This window comes from Bos javanicus, chromosome 22 (genome assembly GCF_032452875.1).
Source record: "Bos javanicus breed banteng chromosome 22, ARS-OSU_banteng_1.0, whole genome shotgun sequence".
Lineage (NCBI taxonomy): Eukaryota > Metazoa > Chordata > Mammalia > Artiodactyla > Bovidae > Bos > Bos javanicus.
In genome coordinates this window covers 30,306,528-30,320,521 of record NC_083889.1, presented here as the reverse complement: position 1 = coordinate 30,320,521, position 13,994 = coordinate 30,306,528, and the positions used below count along the sequence as shown (strand labels likewise).

Genomic DNA, 13,994 nt, shown 5'->3' with positions numbered 1-13,994 from the left:
GTGTGAGGGACCAGAGGCTGCTCTGTAGACTCAGCACAGAGGCAGGGCCAGGGATGAGGCTAGTCCAGACCAGCCTCGTGTAGTGTCAGCCTGCATGAGTGAAACCTTGAGTTTCAGATTATCATCAGTAATACCACCTTGAAAGCAGTTAGTGAATTTTGCTTGCTAGGCAGTCCCATTGCCTGAGTAAGTACAAAATGGAATAAAAAAACCACTGCATGCCTCTCAGGGGAAACTGTCAAAACAGGACCCAGAGATCTAAGTCCTGTTAGCCGGGCTGTCCTGCTCCATACATAGTTGCACTGTCCTTGACAATGGGCATCAAAGTCACCTCTTGGGGCTTTACTTAAACTTCCAAGCGTATGCTAGGCAAGAAGCGATGACTGTGAAATATACATTGTCTGCCAGTAAAATAAGAACCAATGAACTAACCAGAGGATGGTAAAAATTCCTCAAAGACAGGGATTTCCACCATCTCACCCAGGGTATGTGGCACAATACTGGCATTTTTTACCAACCAGAAACTGTACTAAGCTCTTTACGCATATCATCTCAGTAATTTGCTACAGGAATCTATCTCCTATATGTATCCCCATTTCCCAGATGAGGAGGCCAAGGCCCAGAAAGGTTAAGTAACTTACCCTACAAGTTCACTCAGCCAGTAAATGGAAAAGGTGGAATTTGAATCTCAGCTGATTTAATTGCAATGTAGACACTCTTGCCCATATTGCTATCCTATATCTACAGCCGGCATTCAGTAAAATGTCTAGGAGTGCATCAGCTACCATGTTCTACGAGCATCTATCACAGACGAGTATAGGCAGAGACTACATGAGGAAGTAAAGGAAAGTCTCATTCAGTTAGACAGTAATTTTCACAAGAATAAACTCCAGACCAACCTGGAACAGAGAAATGGGAATGATTCTCCTGTCTCTCCCATCCCCCAAGGGAAGCTTTCACCACATATACAGCAAAACAGTAAAATCAGAGATGCAGAGTAGACGGCATTGTCCAGACTCTGAGAGACAGTAAAAAGTCATCAGTGACAGCCCGCACACATACTGGGAAGAACACAATTAAGTGAGGGCCAGTATGTCCTAGGACCTCACATTAGCATTCAGTTCAGTTCACTCCCTCAGTCGTGTCTGACTCTTTGCGACCCCATGGACTACAGCACGCCAGGCCTCCCTGTCCGTCACCAACTTCCGGAGTTTACTCAAACTCATGTCCATTGAGTCGGTGATGCCATCCAACCATCTCATCCTCTGTCGTCCCCTTCTCCTCCCGCCTTCAATCTTTCCCAGCATCAGGGTCTTTGCAAATGAGTCACCTCTTTGCATCAGGTGGCCAAAGTATTGGAGTTTCAGCTTCAGCATCAGTTGTTCCACTGAATATTCAGCTCTGATTTCACACTAGCACTCAGACTTTAACAAAACCTTCCATCCAGAGGAGAGAAAATCCATTCACAAATCTGGCAGTTTAAATTTTTGTTGATAGCTCTCTTGAGACAGAAATTTCTTTCTTAGAATTTGCCATGGCACTTGCAGTAAAAATATTATAGTCCTAAAATATTTACTGAGACATGTATCTCTGCTGACAATTGAATAAGCTGAAATTCAAACATATAAAGTTCAAGTAAGATGTTATACACACCAAATCAATAAAAGAAAGAAGGCATTCATCAAAATAAATAAATATTAGACATGGAAGAAAAACTGATAGCATGATTTCATGCAAGTAACCACAACTGTTGCTCAATAACCATACACCTTTTCTTCATTACTACTAGAACCTGGAACTGATCTAGGACATCAAATTCCTCAAGTCTAAGGATGTAATTATCAGATGCCCTTATGTTAACGGTGACTAAAATGATGTAAGTAGAAGCCATCGAGTAAGACTTCATGGAAAGTTATCTAAAGAGGGCTTCCTCAGCTGGGAAGATTACTCTTTTTATTTCTTGTAATGCTGCCTCTTTCAGGATGTAGAAGCAATGGCTGGAGAGCCAGCAGCCATAATGTGACCTTGAAAATAAACAACACTTGAACAGGCAAGTAGAGATCGCACAAAGATAGGAAACACAGATTGCTCTCCCCCTGATATCTTTTATGAGAGAGAAAACACTACTAATCTTTTAAAACTTACATACTTGCATCTATTACCAGAAAATCATTCTTATCTGATACAAAGACATAAAAACATAGATAAAGATTATCCTACTTTTTGTCAGGAAAAGAAAACTAGAAAATTCATGAATTGAGATTCTGATTACCCCTTTATTCATCAAACTGTTTGTTTTAAGTATGACTTTCCCTCTTAATCAGTACCACTAGTCCAGGGAAGCATATTTGCTGAACCTATCTCTATGTTTTGACATGCAAGACTTGTGAAATTCAAACACACTTGTAGACATCCAAAGCTATTTTAAATGAGGAAGATCTGAAAACACTCTCCAAACCTGATGATTAAAGGAAATTTAATAGTTCCTCATTGGCATTTGATCTTTAGCCTGCCATAACCTATCCATATAGCTCTTCATTCATATTTGCTACTAAAGCGACATTTCAACATAGAAGGAACGTAGAGACAAACCACATGACTTAGAAAATAAAAGAGCTTTCCCTCACACTCATCTAGCTCATGAAAGCCCAATGTGATTAAAAGTGTGAAGCAGGTAGACTTCACTAGGTGAAGCAGAATGATGGTCTAGAGCATCCATTACATTTGTAAGGAATTTCAAAATTTTCAAAGTGCTTTCATGTACATTATATGATGTTTCATCCTTACAACTACATCCTACTCTTACCTCAATAGTAAACGCAGGTGTTTTTTTAATTCCCATTTCATTCTGATAAATTGTTTGCTCAAGATCAGAGGGACTGCTACCCAGTGAGGTATCTTGATTCTAGGTCATTTATCTCCTTTGATGCATTAGATCAGTTCAGTTCAGTCAGTTCAGTTCAGTCGCTCAGTCGTGTCCGACTCTTTGCGACCCCATGAACCACACCCCATGAACCACAGCACGCCAGGCCTCCCTGTCCATCACCAACTCCCGGAGTTTACCCAAACCCATGTCCATTGAGTCAGTGATGCCATCCGATCATCTCATCCTCTGTCGTCCCCTTCTCCTCCTGCCCTCAGTCTTTCTCAGCATCAAGGTCTTTTCAAATGAGTGAGTTTTTCACATCAGGTGGCCAAAGTATTGGAGTTTCAGCTTCAACATCAGTCCTTCCAATGAACACCGAGGACTGATCTCCTTTAGGATGGACTGGTTGGATCTTCTTGCAGTCCAAGGGACTCTCAAGAGTCTTCTCCAACACCACATTTCAAAAGCATCAATTCTTCGGTGCTAAGCTTTCTTTATAGTCCAGCTCTCACATCCATACATGACTACTGGAAAAACCATAGCCTTTACTAAGCAGACCTTTGTTGACAAAGTAATGTCTCTGCTTTTTAATATGCTGTCTAGGTTGGTCATAACCTTCCTTCCAAGGAGCAAGGATCTTTTACTTTCATGGCTGCAATTACCATCTGCAGTGATTTTCAAGCTCCCCAAAATAAAGTCAGCAACTGTTTCCACTGTTCCCCATCTATTTTCCATTAGATCAGAGGTCCACAACCTATGGCCTTTAGGCCAAATATGGCCCTTGACCTGGCTTTGCAAATAAAGTTTTATTGGAACACAGTTATGCCCATTTGTTTATTCAAGACTTTTGAGAGTCCCTTGGACTGCAAGGAGATCCAACCAGTCCATTCTAAAGGAGATCAGCCCTGGGTGTTCTTTGGAAGGAACGATGTTGAAGCTGATGGCCACCCCATGCAAAGGGCTGACTCATTGGAAAAGACTCTGATGCTGGGAGGGATTGGGGGCAGGAGGAAAAGGGGACGACAGAGGATGAGATGGCTGGATGGCATCACCGACGCGATGGATGTGAGTTTGAGTGAACTCCAGGAGATGGTGATGGACAGGGAGGCCTGGCGTGTTGCGATTCATGGGGTTGCAAAGAGTCAGACACGACTGAGCGACTGAACTGAACTGATGGCTAGTTTTGTGCTACATCAGCAGAGGCAGCTAGCTGCAAAAGAGACTCTATGTGAGACTCTTCTAGCTGCAAGAGACTGTACAACATACTAATCTCTATGCTGACTACAGTCCATGAGGTTGACTATATTTGCTATCTGGCCCTTTAGAGACAAAATTTGCCAACCCTTCATTACATCACACTTCCACAGATATGATCCAAGTTACAAATCCTACACTGCAAAGCCATAACGCTATCATGGAATGCAATAAACCTATTCCTGCTGGTTTTGGAACTCATGATTGATAATGGGGCATTCCATTATCTTCTGAGGGATTACTACCTGCAATATCATGTCATCTGCAAGGGTGGATGGCAATTTTTGATCAGTACACAACGCAAGTGTTGTTTGTCACTTACCCTGAATTTTTAATGTGTCTCACAGCCATAAAAAGTCTGGAGGTCACTGGTTGAGGGCATGCATAATGCCACAGGACTGCAACATACAGAGGAACACTGAAAACAAACAAAAAAAAAAAAAAAAGAAGAAGAGGTTAAGGAAAGGAAGTGACAAACTTTAATGCTTCAAAAGTAACACATTCATGTAAGCCTTATGTCTTCCTTATTGATGCATGACTTTTACGTTCAGTATATAATTGAGTATCTGCGTATATAAGCATCTATTTTGTCCTTTCTGTTCTAGAATCAGCACTCTGTTAGTTCCTAATTTGAGCTCTGTACAGAATTATAGCAGAAAAGTGTGAAATATTATAGAGCCAAGTAAAACTGCCGCTCTTGAAGGCATTTTCATTCACTTAGGATGTTTGGTTCCTCTAACTCCAAACACTTCTTACTTGGGGGTATAACTTCTCAGAACTCCAATGTTCTCATTCTGAGAAATAAGGCTAAGATGATCCCTAAGTCCCAGTGAAGATCTTCCTTTGGGCTTTGGGCTTTAGTCTCTCCCAGTGTGTCCAGTAGAAGCACCAGAAAACACACAGACTCAAACATGTGTGTAACATGCTCATGTGCACACACACACGTACATAAGTACCTTATTTAAAAAGAAAAGAAAAAGACAAGCTATCTCCTTTGCAGCCAAACACCAATTCTCACTTGCTAAAGGTTACAGTTCTTTGCCACTGCACTTGAACTACAGAAGAAAGCTGTGACACAGCAACCCCATCAGCCTGCGCAAGTGCTCAGGTGTGCTGAGGCTGTGTGTCTTCATGGCTGGGGTGGGTATTTACGAGTGGAGTATCTACCAAACCCATTGCCAAGTAAGTTGAAGTTGCTGACAGACAAGTTAACTCATCCTCAAGCGGGCTCAGAAGTTTCTGTGACTAGTAGTCAGGAGCAAGGTTTTACATGCCAGGCCGTTTCTGCTTAGATCCCTGAGATGATAATGACAACTGTACAACCCTGAAGACCACAGGAGGGTCCTGCTGTCAGGCGGGGGAAATGGAACTACAGGAGGAGCAAAAAGCATGACATCTTCCCTGTGTGTGTGCGTTGCTTCCTCGTAACAGTAAACTCAGAGAAAAGTCTGTGAACGTACGTGTCTTCTAATCTAATCAGACAGAGAAGTTGAAACCGAAAAGGAGATGTATGAAGTTTTATGATTTGAATAGTCATGTATCTCCGGAAACTATGTGGGTGTCTGTCTACCAGGGCTCAGAGGAGAAGTAAGAAGTGGGGCTCCCAGTGGCTTTTTCCTGATAAGAGAGAAACTCAGGCCAGACTGGTCCACACTCTGTTTTCTAGGTATCAGCTATCAACGTGAATATAAACTGTTTCTCAAATACATTACAGCTTCAGAGTCATCATTCTCATATATATGAGTTTAACATGCTATGTTAGCATTATTCCCCTTCAACAAGGCAGCTTAAGAGCATGATAAGAATGAATCAAAAATATTTTTCCAGATAATTTCAGTTGGCAAAGTTCAAACTTAATTGGTGACCTCATTAATGAGCAACTGCCACCACAAGAAAGAGGACTGTTGTCATGGACTCATCAGAGCAATGAGATAACGAAGTTAATTATATTGTTTCCAATGGATTTACACTGGCTTCCTTTCAGGGTCTACATTTTCCAGACATTCGGTGTGACAGTCCATGGGTTTGCTCCTCTTCAAAACCCATCAGTCGTGGGCTTCTCTGGGAAACGTCGGCGGATCACGGCCCTCACATCAGGGCAGAGCAATTGGAAAACTTTTCTACCCTTTATTATCTACTTGTAAAATGTTATAAGCCTGTAAACTAGTTAATTTATGAGCTATGTTAATAATTTGCCCGCACGTGATCACAGGCTTTGCAAACACGGTTTGCAGGGATGTGGGAGGATAATTTGTAGGTCCAGTTTCTCTCCTAAGGGGACACTAACTAATTTGACACCGTAACACGACACCGATGGCGGGCTCACTAATGACCACACTCCAGGACGCGGCTGTCAGCCTGCCACTCCAGTGAGGAGCCAGCTTGCTTTCACCACAGCTCGGTACACCACGCTCAACTAATTATTCAGACAGCGACATTAATGAGAGTCTTGTGTTTATTTTCAACATACTAACCAGTGCTTAGCTTCCATTTGTCGGATATGGTCACTGATTAAAATGTGGTTCATGAATAGTAAATCTGAACTCAAATATAACAAAGGATTGCCCAGGAAAAAACGAGGAACAGCTGACTGGAAAACCACCCTTGTCAACTTGTTTTTGGCCTCAAATTTCGTCAAGGACAAAGTGACAGGTAGTAGGAAATGTCAAGAGTTCCAAGAAAAGTGTAAGGAATATTTTTAATCATCTACGGCCATGTATAAGCTTGACTCTTCACCAAAGCCACAGAATCACCTTAAGGTTAAGAGCAACTTCTATCTCAAATACACTTCACCACCTTTATGGTACTGAATAAAGATTTTTTTTAAGCTATTTTTTTTTCATGGAATGACCAAAAATTGTTTGCTTTTAGTGTTCTTTTCAACCTTACAAAAGTTTGACGAGATTGTCTCAAATATGAGCTTCACAAACATCACTAAATACAACTGTGTTTTTTCCAAATCTATTGTAAACCTGTACTCTTAAGGGTCTTTTAAAAAGTGTGCTTTAATATCCTCTCATGTGTCTTGTTTCCAGTCTACTAAACCTTGCAATCAAGTTCTTTCTACTTTAAATTAAATTTCTAGTTTGGTATGATAAATTTTGTCCTTCGTTTAATGGTGATTATAAATCCTAAAATATTCATATAATCATCATTAAAAATGAATAACTTAAAAAAGGTGTGCACAGATCCACGAGAGGTATTAAAAAATCGAAAATGGTCCTGATCTGGTTCATTGTCAGATGTGCACTTTTAAGTAAATGATAGTGGTAGTATTTCAATAAATGTTCTATCTGTCCGCATGGATAAAAATTCCAATCAACACTGTGTATGACTTCTGCTTTTACAATACAGCAAAATAAATACAAGTCCACATAGACCACTTTGGGAATGAAAATGCCACTGCAGGCAACGTTTTTTATGCATGTATCTGTAAACTGACTCTATGATAGATCTGCAATTTCAGAATGCCAAACTATGTAAATGGCATACAATATGTGGGGGAAGATTCAGATCCCATGATAATTTAAAAAATTTATTTAAACAAGTATACAGATTGATTGTCCCTACCCAGCATGACTGTCTCCCAATGTTATTTACATGGGTACCTGTGAAAGACAGGTTCTGGGATTACTAGCATCTATCTCTGTGCAGTGTAGGCCTTAAGTATGTGTCCTGCTAAATAACTCAAGAAGATGTGGTCAGACTGGCAGAGACTGGTTAAATGTTCATCAAATCTCCACCCATTTGTTGGGTGCACAGATGGGATGTACTTCTAGCTAGGTGGGTCCTTGTGGCTGAGTTCTGGCCAAATAGATGGAAGTGGGTATGTTACTTCATCCTGACCCAGAAGCCTGGGTTGTGGGCCCAGGAGTCCAGGGAAGAACTCCAGGGCCTGCAAGATGGTAGAGTCACTGGGTGGTAAGAGTCAGGGTCCCTGAAACACCACATGGAGCAGACCACCACACCCCATTCCCCACCCCACGGGACAGAAAGAAAGTGAAGTTGCTCCGTCACGTCCAACTCTTTGTGACCCCTCCCCGTCCATGGGATTTTCCAGGCAAGAGTGCTGGAGTGGATTGCCACTTCCTTCTCCAGGGGATCTTCCTGACGCAGGAATCAAACCTGGGTCTCCCACACTGCAGGCAGACGCTTTACCATCTGAGCCACCAGGGAAACACTAGACAGAGGTGGCTCACAAATAATACCTGCATTAAGATAAGCCTCTGAGACTCAGAAATGTTTGTTACAATTGCCAGTATCTCGTATCCAAATACACAGACCTTTTTTAATTTGGACTTGGTTCCAAAATTATACTTGATTCTTGGGAATACTGCACGTAAATTGGTAAATTTGAAAACATCCCTAAAGGTATGTTACAATTGTGATTATCAGCTCCTCTAATTATGCTAAGAGTAGAAAAGAGAATGGGGACAGCCAGCCAATGTGTCCCCAAATGTGTCAAGTGTATCTTTCTTTACTTCATCTTCACATAGCCTTGTGAAGAGATCCGATTCCCAATTTATGGATATGAACACTGAGCCTCTAAGAAGTGAAATATGAGCTGATGTCAGGGAATGTCGATTCAGGAGACATTTTCTTAGTTGAATGCCTCTTGGCTTTTAATATCCAAAATTTACAGAATAGACTTACTTCTAACTCAAGCACTTTTGGTTGTTGCTTATAAAAGAACAAAGTTCATGACATGCTTTAAAATATAATACAATATTTTCAATTACAAGTGTGAGGAGAAAGTGTCCAGTGCCAATATAATCAGAAGAACGTCAGAAACTTCTACAGAGGTTTTGAAAAGCCAGCAACAAAAGGGTATGTGTCACAGATATTCTTGGTGATTTAAAATAAAAATCCACATTAAAAAATAATAATAAAAAATGCATGTTGAGGCCATATTAATTGGTAACAAATCAATAGTTTAAACATTTTTACATTCTTAATGTGATGGTTATATAAGTATATATAAGGCATTTTACTATACTTTGTTCATATTTGAGAACAGGGGTTAGCAACCTTTTTCGCTTAAGGGCCAGGCAGTGAATAATTTAGATTCTGTAGCTTTTGCGGCTGTTCTAAGTTCCCTCTGACAATTACCCTACTCTCCCACTGCAGTAGGAAAGCAACCAAAGGGGAAAAGTAGACAAATGGGTTCTATGTTTTGATAAAACTTTATTTACAGAAGCAGGCAGTGGGCCGGATGGGAGCCCAGGGCCATAATTTGCCAGCTGCTGCTTCTTTCTTTTCTTCATCACCCTCCTTTTGTTGAAAGTATAATTTGACTTATTCTATTAGTTTCAGGTGTAAAACACACTGATTCACTATTTTTATGGATTGCAAAATGATCATCACCATCATTTCTAAGGCTAACTTCTGCCTTAGAAAATTGATTGGAGGTTTTATATACTGAAACATAACACACTGTGATTTCTCCTATGTAAAGTAGTGGAAAATAGTGCCACTGTAACAGAAAGAAAACATTGATGGTTTTTCTCAGCCAGTACAATCAAGTCCCTGTCTTAAGGTAGAAGTTACAACAGTCACTTTAAAATAACCTTATAATAAGGACTTTAAAAAAAAAATAAGAAAAATAAATAATTTGTAGATTTAAAATGTCACTGCAGAAGGGTGTGCTGGGAGCAAGAAATGGCAACCTCTGGAAGTTCCAAAATCAGGCACAAAGTTCTCCCACATTAGAACCAAAGAGTTTTCTTGGATCTGGAGGATGTTCTTTATTAACCAACTTCAGAGTAGGAGCTACATGTCCAACGATAGAATATGCCAGAAAAAAACTCATCAAATATCTTCTGTTATTCTCCCAAGAAAGTAAAGTTGTTGTAACAAGGTTCACTGTTTTGTTTTGTTTTTTTTTTTTTTTGATGGCAAAGTTCACAGACATATACAGACAAATGGTTTAAAAAAAAAATCTCAGTTCCCCATTAATGTTTTATGACAACAGTGAAGTATACAAGATGGTTCAAGACATAAATGAGATAAACTTTATGAATCTATTTTACCTAAAATGTGAATCCCAACAGAATAAAAAAAGCAAGTCAATGATAGCCCAATCTGGAGTATCTTGTAGTTATTAAAATAATTATGGGAATAGAGAAATGTGTGCAGATGACTGTTATAAAGTGACATGAAATAAGCAAGATAGAAAAATCATAGCTAAAGTAGACTTTCAGTTGCATAAGCATCAAATATATGCATCAAAAAAAAATAAAATGGAGCGAGTTTGCCTTGGAGGAAATGGGATTAGGTGCTATTTTTCTTTAGAATTGTTTATATTTTTCTTTTCCAAAACAAAGCAACTTCTCCAATATTGGTTATAGAATATGAAAAAGCTATCTTCAAAAAGCCAACTTCAGAAAGAGGAAGACATTTGTCGTGCATTCATTGACACTCATTTATTAATGGCTTGATTGCCTCTTTTTCAGACCAGAAATGTCTTGAGAGCAGAGATTCATGACATCTCTCATGTCCCAAACACAGTGTTACAGAATCTCATGCACTGAATTAAGATTCCTCAAAGCAACTGAACAGTCCACCTTACTTTTAAAAAGTCCTCTTCATGAGATTCTATAAGTAAATTAACTTTTTATACTTTAAGTCTTTCAAAGAACAAAACAACTTTGTAGAAACAGCTTGATTACTTGAGGATTATAGCTGTAAATCATTTGCCTGATGCAAAAATTATACTTTGTCTCTTCTTTCCACACTGGCACACAGTAAGTTCGTCTTTCAATAACTTAAGTCTTTCAATAACTTAGAACAATTCTAAGTCATTGGCTCCTTTAAAACAACATAGGTATCGATCAAAAAGCTCGGCACTTCATAAATACTTACCCCAATGTATTACCCTGCTTTGAAATGGGAACGGTGAGCTCCTGATTGACAAGTAACTTAGCAGAAAGTGGGAGGAGATGGAAGAGGGTTCCATGCTGTCTCACACTCACTCTCACCTGTGGACATCCTTCCCCAGCAGTCAAAAAACACACAGCAAAGGCAGTCACCACTCATCACTGTTCTCTCTCTCTCAGCCAGTCGCTCTCTGTCTCAGACACACACACCCATGAGGGCATACTCACCTTGCACTCACTCTGCACTTGCATACTTTTAGTGACTCCCCAGTACTTGGGGGGAAAGAGATCAAAACTTGCCCTTAGCCCATACAGGGCCCTCATGATCTGGCCACTGGACAACTCTCCAGCCTTTAGCTCAACTACATATCTCCACTGGCCCTGCCCAGCCTCTCATTCTAAAAAAACAAAAGAATACAGGGCACTGTAAACACTTAATTATATATTTTCTTCCACTTAATGTATTATGAAAAATTCCCCATAATATCGTCTTCAAAATAACCTGATACGAGTACACAAATGGGCTTCCTTGGTAGCTCAGTCAGTAAAGAATCCGTAGCTCAGTCGGTAAAGAATCCGCCTGCAATGCAGGAGAGCCAGGTTCAATTCCTGGGTTGGGAAGATCCGCTGGAGAAGGGATAGACTACCCACTCCAATATTCTTGTGCTTCCCTTGTGGCTTAGCTGTTAAAGAATCTGCCTGCAATGTGGGAGATCCAGGTTCGATTCCTGGGTTGGGAAGATCCGCTGGAGAAGGGATAGACTACCCACTCCAGTATTCTTGTGCTTCCCTCGTGGCTCAGCTAGTAAAGAATCTGCCTGCAATGTGGGAGACCTATACAAAAAACTTAAAGTCTTAAAAGTAACTTCAGTTTTCTCCCTAAGACATAAGCATTTGCCCATGGGTCCTCTGTAAGCCCAGAACAACGGTCAGCAGGGAAAATTTTGTACATCTTCACCACCAGCAAGCTCTTTTCTCCAAACCTATAAACTCGAGGGGGAGAAGAGAAAGATAGGGCCAGTTGCAGAACAAACACAAACAGGTCTTGCCAGGGGAAACCCAACCTGTGTGTAGTCACGCTCCCACCTGGGATAGAATATTCCAGCTTCCAGTGGAATGAAGGCAAGCCACAGCTGGATCATCAACAAATCACCCTGCCCCACCCCAGAGGAAGATGGGCTTTCACTTGGGAATGAAATAAAAGACATCTTCCTTGTGACACACACCAATCAAGGTCCCCTGAAGGGCATGGCTCTTCCTGATCTCCGGGAAAACAAGGGTGTTTATCGATGAGCAGCCTACAAAAACAAGAGGTGCTATGCTTTACTGTGATCAAACATTAGGGGCCAAAACCAAAGTAACATGATGCTTGGCATTATCACATAATAACCAGTGCCATTTCAGTTTCCTCTTCATGGGCACACATAAAGATTATGTTGCCCTGTTTTCCTGACTCTTATGTTGGGACCAAGTGCCTGATTTCTTGTCCATTGGATGGAGCAAAAGCAAGGCACACCATTTCTAAGCCTGTCCAGCCCCCCACCCCCCCGCCCAGAAAAAAACCAACAACCATGTTCCCTGTTCTTCCTCTAAGACCATGGAGAGCCCCTGTTCTCATGGCAAGTAGAGGATGGAGACGTTCTGTGGGCACACACAGACATGAGGGACCATGACATACATCTTTATTATGGTAAGCTTCCAAAACCTGTGGGCTGTTAGTCATGGCAGCTAGCACGACACATCCTGACTAATGTACTTCACAACTTATTATAGCCCTCATTAGAATTTCCTTGAATACATACTTACTTTTGGCTTTGTTTCCACCGTGGGACCATGTCTTAATATTCTGTGTATTCTCCTTTTAGAAAATCTATCACTGTGTCTTCCTAGAACTGGGTTTTGTTAAGAGAGTAACAAATGATGAATCAATTAAGAGGGCAAGCATTCATGTGATGGTTAACTTTTTCTGTAATTGCCCTGGGCCAGACACTGTGTTCAAAGCTGAGTATAGCTTCAAATTGTGACCACTGAGGTCTCTGCCCTGATGAGGGCCACAGTCTACCAGGAAACAATTCAAGCAAGTGGGAAATATCAACAGAGAGATGTGACCTAAGCACAAGAGGTCAGAAAAGGCTGCACGTCACAAATGGTCTGGAAGCCTAAGACATCAAAGGTGAAGAGGACTTAGCCAGGGAAGAGGGCAATCCTATGATTCTCTTGGTCAAAACAGAAATGAGAAAGCACAAACACCAGGCCTTAAAATAATCCACCTTCTGCCTTCTACCATGACTTTATAAATATAACTTGGGAGTACCAGGACTTTCAATCCAAAAACAAGGCCAAGTACACTGAGTATTACAGAAATAAAAGAATGCAATTACACTTTGCTAAGTGTCTCAGTGGTGTAACTTAAGACAAAACACTTGTTTTTCTACCACTGACAGGGAGACAGAAGCAGGTTATTCACACTAAAACTGCTTTTCTAAATTATCTGAGAAAACAGTATTAGGAGAAATGAGGCAGCCTCAGTTCACAGACCACAGCGCTATTCCTTCTTAAATATCCATCTGTCTCCTCCGTTTTATAAATATCACAATGATCCCTCAAGAAAACCAAAGTGGGCTTTGTTTATTCTTTAAATCCATAAACCCAAGAATAAAGAGCACTTAGAATAAGATCAAGAAAGCCAGGTTCTCATCAGCACAGGATCACCACTAAGTTCTTGTCTTTAACTGGGTCCCCTCATCTGCAGACTGAGGACAGTGAGTCTGGAGAACTGTTAAGTTCTTTCCGGCGGCACTAATATATCTTATAAAGAGGGGCTTTCAAACTTGCATGCTCATCACTGTCACCCAAAAAGTTCATTAAAGCAGGACTGTTGGGTGCTAACCCAGAGTTTCTGATTCACTAAGGCTGTGGTAAGGCCAGAAAACTCACATTTCTGTCCCCAGGTGAAGCTGCTGCAGGTTCAGCCACCGCAGCTGAAGTTGGAGGACTTC

The 13,994-nt window shown here is 40.8% G+C and overlaps 1 protein-coding gene across 20 annotated transcripts in view; it reads right to left on the bottom strand.

Moving 5' to 3' along the window:
• The window catches only part of FOXP1 (forkhead box P1), a 627,865-nt gene that overhangs the window by 390,486 nt on the left and 223,385 nt on the right, over positions 1–13,994 (bottom strand). For all 20 annotated transcript variants that reach the window (XM_061397383.1, XM_061397378.1, XM_061397377.1 and 17 more), the window contains one exon: positions 4,443–4,538. The gene's annotated coding sequence lies outside the window, so the exon portion shown is untranslated. The remainder of the gene's footprint in view (positions 1–4,442; positions 4,539–13,994) is intronic.